A 7,544-nucleotide genomic window follows, 5' to 3' on the forward strand; every position below is an offset into this window, starting at 1 on the left:
TGCTCCAGTGACCAATCCAAATGTTAGGTCAAGAAGTGACAAAATCAAAATCTGTTGTAAATTATTTACAAACAAAATTTTATGGAATATTTTCTAACCACTTTTTGAAAATAGTATTGACGAAAGTACTGTTGCCTTCAAAGGTCGAGTAAATTTTAAAACATATAATGCGCTCAAGCCTAACAAATGGGGGCTCAAAGTGTTTGTTTTTGAGCGATTCTAGATCTGGTTATGTGTATAACTTTGAACCTTATTTTGGGAAAACAACCACAGAATCTCTCATTCGACCTGATTTACCATTTACTGCCAGAATTGTGGTACACCTTGCTACAAAGTTGAGTGAAAACCATCCTGGTTGTGGCTTTCATTTGTTTACAGATCGGTATTACACTGGCTTAGAATTGGCTTTAGAATTAAAAAATCTAAATATACATCTGACTGGCACAATTAACCAAAACAGAAAAGGGTTACCTGATGGTATAAAGAAAAAAAATTTAAAATTGCAACAACACAAAACAAAAGCATTTCGACACAATAAAGATGTTTTACTTTCCGCTTGGCGTGATAAAAACGTGATGTCCTTATGCTTAGTACTTTATATAACAATGATAAAACAATTGTCAAAAGGAAAGGAAAAAATGGTGCTACAACAGACATTGAGAAGCCAACAGTTATTTGTGAATATAATAAATTCATGGGAGGTGTTGATCTCATTGACCACTACCTTTCATCATACAAATTTATGAGAAAAACTGTAAAGTGGTGGAGAAAATTATTTTTCTGGCTTCTAGAGGTCTCAGTTTGTTAACAGTTACCTTCTATATAATATGGAACAGTTGAATAAATCTTCCAAACAAATTGAACACCGAAAGTTTAGGGAGTTGTTAGTAACTGAGCTTGTTGGAAACGTTCGGAGCTCAGCAACTCGCAAGCGCAAGTCCACCACCGACAACCCTGAACGTCTTGATGGTAAACAGCACTTCCTAAGAAGCTTTGAAAATAAGAAAAAAGACTGTAAAGTGTGCAGCAACAGAAAAATTAAGAGGAAAGAGACAATGTTTTTATTGCGCCACCTGCACCCAGAAACCAAGTTTGTGTCCTACAGAGTGTTTTGAGAAGTATCACACTCTCAAAACATATAAATAATTATAGAAAATTTGATTTTCACAGTTTAGAAACTTTATAGCCTTTTATTGTAAATATGTAATCTAATTGTTTCCATAGTGTAAATTATTTAGTACCAAAAAAATTTTTTGGTTGTGTTCCAAATGAATTCGATAAAGTGACATATTTAGTGTTATAAATAGTTTTTTTATTATACAATGCGTATGTATTCAACCTTCAAAAGATCTTCATAAAAGGTAAGAAACTATCATAAAACATTCATAAAAAGTTATAAATAGGTTATGTGTTTAATTTTTAGAAGGTAATGATAAACTAATATCAAGTTATGTAAAATTTTGTATACATATTTGAATTTTAGATATATATTTTTTAACAATAAAAAAAATTACCAGTTTGATAAAAAACTGTATTTCATTTATATTTTAATAATTTTAACAGTCCCTAACAAAAAGAATATATTTTTGTTTGGCAAATTAAACATCTACAGTTGTTTAAACAACTAGAAATGTATGCATGCTAAAATCACTAAAAACAGTCGCGACCTGGCTGAAATCAAGGATAAAAAATTTGCGACCTGAAAGGGTTAATGGCCAGCTATGGGCTAAGTTCCCTTATATGCGAGCCGACAAGAATAGTAGGCGAAAGTAAAACCTGCATTGATCACTGTTTTGTTAGATTTAATAAAATTACGCATAACGTTAAACACGATGCTTTAATATTACATCTTGGCATTACAGATCATTCAATGGTTGTTTTAAGAATAAATACTGAAACCAAAAAAGTAAATAAAATGTGCGACGATGCAATTGTTTTAAAGATCGATTATAGTAAATTGGAATTGGAATTGGACAGTATACAATGGGCACATGTCTGTAATGAGAATTCAGTCTCAGATGCATTTAATTTGTTTATTAATATATTGCAAAATTCTGTAAATAAATGCAAAGAGAAAACTACAATTAAAAGGAGCTTATGTAAACAAACACCTTGGATAACTGATTATTTATGTAGAGGAGTTGAAAGAAGGAAAAAGATTTATAGGCTAATGATTTCTAGACCTTATGATTATAAATTGAAGGAATACTACATATCATTTAGAAATAGGCTGAAAGTTAATATGAGAAATGCTAAAGAAAATTATTATTTGAAGAAATTTGAGGATTGTGCTGGGAATTCACGAGAACAATGGAGAATAGTTAATGATTTAATTGGAGAAAATCGAGATAAAAATGAAATTAATAAAATAGAAAAGGATAACTCACACATAATTACCGATGAAAAGGACATTGCATCAGAATTTAACTCTTTCTTCGTAAATGCACCGAAAACTATTAAAAACACGATTATTAATACTCAAAATCAAGTTATGTTTAATCAACTATTTCCAGGTAAAATTGTACCAAATTCTTTATTTTTTACTGCGACAACTGAATTTGAAGTTTTAAAAACCATAAAATCTTTAAAAAACAATAAATCATCAGGAAACGATAACATTAGCAGTTACATTTTAAAGAGATTCCATAAACATATAGTGCCAGTTCTGACAGATTTATTCAATCGAAGCATGTTAGAAGGTGAATTTCCATCTTGCCTAAAAGTATCAGTTGTAATTCCACTGTTTAAACGTGGAAGTAGAGAAAAAAGTAATTGCTATAGACCTATCTCTTTGCTTTCTGTGTTCGCTAAAGTCTTTGAAAAAATAATAAAAAAAAGATTGATTGATTTCTTTAAAATGTGTGGCTATCTAAGCACAAAACAGTTTGGTTTTAGAGAAAGAATGAGTACAGAAGATGCTTTGTTGGCTTTTTTTGAGAATATCTATGATGGTATCAATGATGGCAAAAAATGTGCAGCTTTATATATTGATATAACGAAGGCTTTCGATACAGTTGATCATAAGATATTATTAGATAAGTTATGGTTAGCGGGTGTGAGAGGTCTACCCCACAAATGGTTTGAAAGTTATTTAAAAGATAGAAAGCAGTGTGTGAGAATAGGGAAAGTATACAGTGATTTTGAAACAGTTGAATGCGGTGTGCCTCAAGGTTCAGTTTTAGGTCCAATTCTTTTCCTTGTGTACATAAACGACCTATGTAATGGAGAATTAAATGGTAAATTGACAGCTTTTGCCGATGATACAGCACTGACGTATTCTGATTACAATTTGGAAGCTATTAGTAGACGAATGAATGATGATTTGAAAGTTTTAAATTTTTGGTTTAATAAAAATGCAATGCTCCTAAGTGACAAAACAAAATTCATGATATTTAACTTACGAGGTACAAGTAATTTTGAATATGATGTATACTACCATCATTTTACGTGCTCTGCGGGTAACGTTTGTAATTGTAAAAAGATTGAAAAAGTGGACAGATACAAATACCTTGGACTTACCATTGACTCAAATCTATCTTGGAAAAGTCATGTAAATTCACTGAAAAAAGAGTTTTATAGAAGTTTGAGAAGCTTTTATATGTTGCGTGATGTATGTCCTCCAAGCTTGCTGCTGAATGTTTACCACGCTTTAATACACTCCAGACTAAGTTATGGGTTTTGAGCACATGCTGGGGAGGTACGTATATATCCACGCTTTATCCTCTCATTACATTTCAAAAATCCTTTATCCGTATTATTACCAAATCAAATAAAACCAATCATTCCTGGCCACTATTTTTAAATTTAAAAATACTCCCTTTGCGAAATCTTTACATATATAAGGTATTAAAACTATTTTTCATAAGAAGCTCAAACCCGGCCCTCACACGTAATATTAGATATAATTTCAGAAGTTTGCTTGTTCCGGTTCCAAAGCCTAATCTAACTGTTTTCAAACATTTTTTTACATTTAATGCTCCAAGATTGTTTAATCTTATTTCCTTTAAATTAGATCATTTAGCACCATTAAATAGTTTTTTAAAAAGTTTAAAAATGTTTTTATTTTCATTGGATAATTGTGAGTGCCTTCTGAAAATTGTTGAATGAAGTAATGAATAATGTGTACATTTTAGTTCGTTTTATCATCTTTTATAATTCCAATTGGTCTTTTAATTTTTACGTCCATGACTTGTTTTTATAGATTTTGTATGGTTTTCTTGTTAATATATTATTATGTAGCGGTTTCATTCCTTCTTTGAGTTTAGTTTTATTATGTTATTTTAATCTGATGTGCATCCTCCATCGGGCTTTTGCCTATTGGATGCTCTATTTTATTTCACAATTATCGAGCTTGTATTTTTTAAGTTCTTTTGATTGTTAAGTTTACTTTTAGTTTGCTTGAAGATTATATTATTATTTGATTATTTTTAAGTTTGTAAATATTTCAAGATCAATGGTTTTATATTGTTTGTTGTTTTTTTTTTGTATAAATATATTGTAAAGTTTGTAAATACTGTGAAATAAAATCTTTTTGAAATGAAATGATGAAAAAAAAAATAAAGTAAATAATTTCAATGGTGGAAAAAATTAAAAAAGTAAATTTGATGAGGGGAACTTTAAACTGTTCTAACGACTTGGTCTAAAAATTAAGGCGATTTGCTCATAAAACAAATATGTATAAATAATATTTAATCTACAAATGAATTAATATGTCCGAGCAAATATTTTTTTCGTGTTAATATACGTGTAATAACGTTTTTAACTAAAGAAAACTTCTCTAAGTTTAAAATAGGACAAATAACTAAAGTTTGAGCTGTATCAAGACAGGACCGTATAAATACCATTAATATGTTCAAGCAGTAACATGAAATAAATAATTAAATAAAAATCGTGTAATACTAATGAAATGCGTGCTGCCAAATTTTGGTTATTGAGCACAAGGTGTTTAAGATTAAAATTTGGCGCCCATTACGAAATATTGTGCTGTAATCTCACTGCGACTATTAAAAAACAGTAACCCAAAGTAAGACAATTGTTCCCCTCGAATCCTCACTAAAAATTGAATTTGGAAACTTCAGAGACTTGAAACTCGAAGAATTAAAAACTACAACAAATTGAGGTGAGTTTGAATTAAATTTTTAAAAGAGTGCTTTGTGCTGTGCTTTAAATAATCTAAAATGTATTCTTTAAAACCCCAAATATTCCTTACAGCCCATATATTTAAATTGTGTAAACTTTACAATCATTTTATTATTATAATTATGTTAATATGGCCTAGATATTTATTTCCATTATTTAACACCAACATATAAATGTGTGTGTGTAACTGCTAATGTCTTAGATTATCAAGCATAAACAAATGAATTACTATTTAAAAGACGATAACACATATTTCAATTATATATTTCAGTAAGGAAAAATGGCGAGGTGGTTGTCACTTGGCGATAAGTTGACATGTTAATGTTGACAAAACGACACACTGTCAAGTGAACGGTGAAGACCAACCTTTGTGTCATCTACTCGCAAGGTCTCATTTATCTAACATATCTAAAAGAGTTTGATATTTTATTGAATTTTTTACCACGCAAACTTTTACCTGTAATATTATCCAATAAAATATAACCTTGCTTAAAACAAGGTTCCTAACACTGTGTAGTATAATGGCTTTTGATACAAACCCCCGTATTATTTAGTGGATATACGATCCTTAATCTAGATGCGAGATTCTCTTAGTGTTTGTAAACAGGATATCTCTTTATATTATATTTGTAAGTGATGTCTTATCATCCATCCCCAAAACACTTCACCAAACTCCTTTTCTTGACTTGCCTAATTTGTGCTGCATTACTTTATTAGCCGCTTCCAGCCCCTTAATACTCCCTATAAAATAACCAAAAATCTCAATTACGTAAATTGCTTTAACAGATAGCATACCACACTCAAAACGCCCTATTTGAGGATCATGGTTATTCCAATGTCAGCGATCAAAACAATTTATTTCGATCTCATGCGACTTACTCGTTTTCACGGGACCGCCTTCACGCTTTTATATTCGTAAATAACCACCACAATGTGCTCTTTCTAGGCCTTTACTCTCTTCTACAGGTCAGTGGATAAAAATAATTATTTTTGGCTTTCTCTAAAACTATTGTGTCAGGTTTTGAATGTGTAATCTTTCTAACAAGAAATACAACTTTAATTTAAGGGCTGTGAATGTTCAGTTTATGTTCACAAAACAATTTCAGATCAATAATTTGTTCACGTCAAAGATACTTTCAGTGCCAAAAGAGATTTCTTTTGTTATATTTCTGTCACCATTATCTAGGTATTTTACAACAGCGAATTCTGTGCAATGTCTAATCGCAAGATCGTTAGGGTGTTTCCTCTATCTTTCACAATGACTAGTGTTTTGCTCATGGCTGCAATCTTGTAAAAGGTAATGTTTGATGTACGTCACCAACAAACGAGCGGTTTCTCTCTATATATAGTCATAGGTTCTCTGAATTGTAGTAAGTGGAAAAAGATTAACATCAGAGTAGCAGGTGCTGTATGGATCCCGGTTCTATGGACAGCTATCCTTCGTATACAATCAATATAATTGCAAGGGAATCCATATTGCGGATACAAACGCTCTCTCCGTATATAGTTCTATGTTTTGTGCAATCTAGGACGTAGAAGAAGGTTAATCTCATAGTAGGAGCCGATGTATGGATTCCGGTAGTATGAACAGCTAGCCCTTGTATACAATTACTAGAATTAGAAGGGAATCCCTATTGCGGATGCAAGCAATCTCTCCGTATATAGCTGTATATATATATATATATATATATATATATATATATATATATATATATATATATATATATAGTCGTATATTGTATGCAATCTAGTACGTGGAAGAAGATTAATATCATTGTTAGTGAAATGTAGATGGAAACACGTTGTTAAGTATTATTGCGTTAAATAACTTGTTTTTTTATTGCCTAATATGAAAAGGCTACTTTTATTGAACATTAATTATGTATATATTTTTTGAGCAATTTATACTCTATATTTGCCTTTATTTTACTAAACTGTATATACTGCATTAATATTATATCTCTTTCTGTGGCCTAGTGTCTACAATACCATTCCTTACTGGATTAAAATATTCACGTACAGTGACAGACCAATGAACCATTATTTCACGAATCAGCTGTTTACTGTACACTCACCAACCAATCACAACGGTTGACTTATCAAGGCTCAGTGTTGCCCACCTTGCAAGCGACGGCACGCTTGCTTAGAAATACTCTTAGTCCCGCCTGGGGCACTTATATAGCTCTCTAGCCACTGCTGACCATACTCACTCAACACGTGACTTTATGCCCCAAGTGTTACTCTCTCATTTAAATATTAGTTTATCTCTATTTGTTGTACATTTACATTAACATTAAAGTCAGTGCTCTGGATTGGCAATCTCTACCAGAACGTCTCTGCTCCCGGACATCCGCGTCTACCGTGCTCTACAGGACTGGCCACAGTGTTATGAACTATTCGTTTGC

This window comes from Homalodisca vitripennis, chromosome X (genome assembly GCF_021130785.1).
Source record: "Homalodisca vitripennis isolate AUS2020 chromosome X, UT_GWSS_2.1, whole genome shotgun sequence".
In the NCBI taxonomy this organism is placed as follows: domain Eukaryota; kingdom Metazoa; phylum Arthropoda; class Insecta; order Hemiptera; family Cicadellidae; genus Homalodisca; species Homalodisca vitripennis.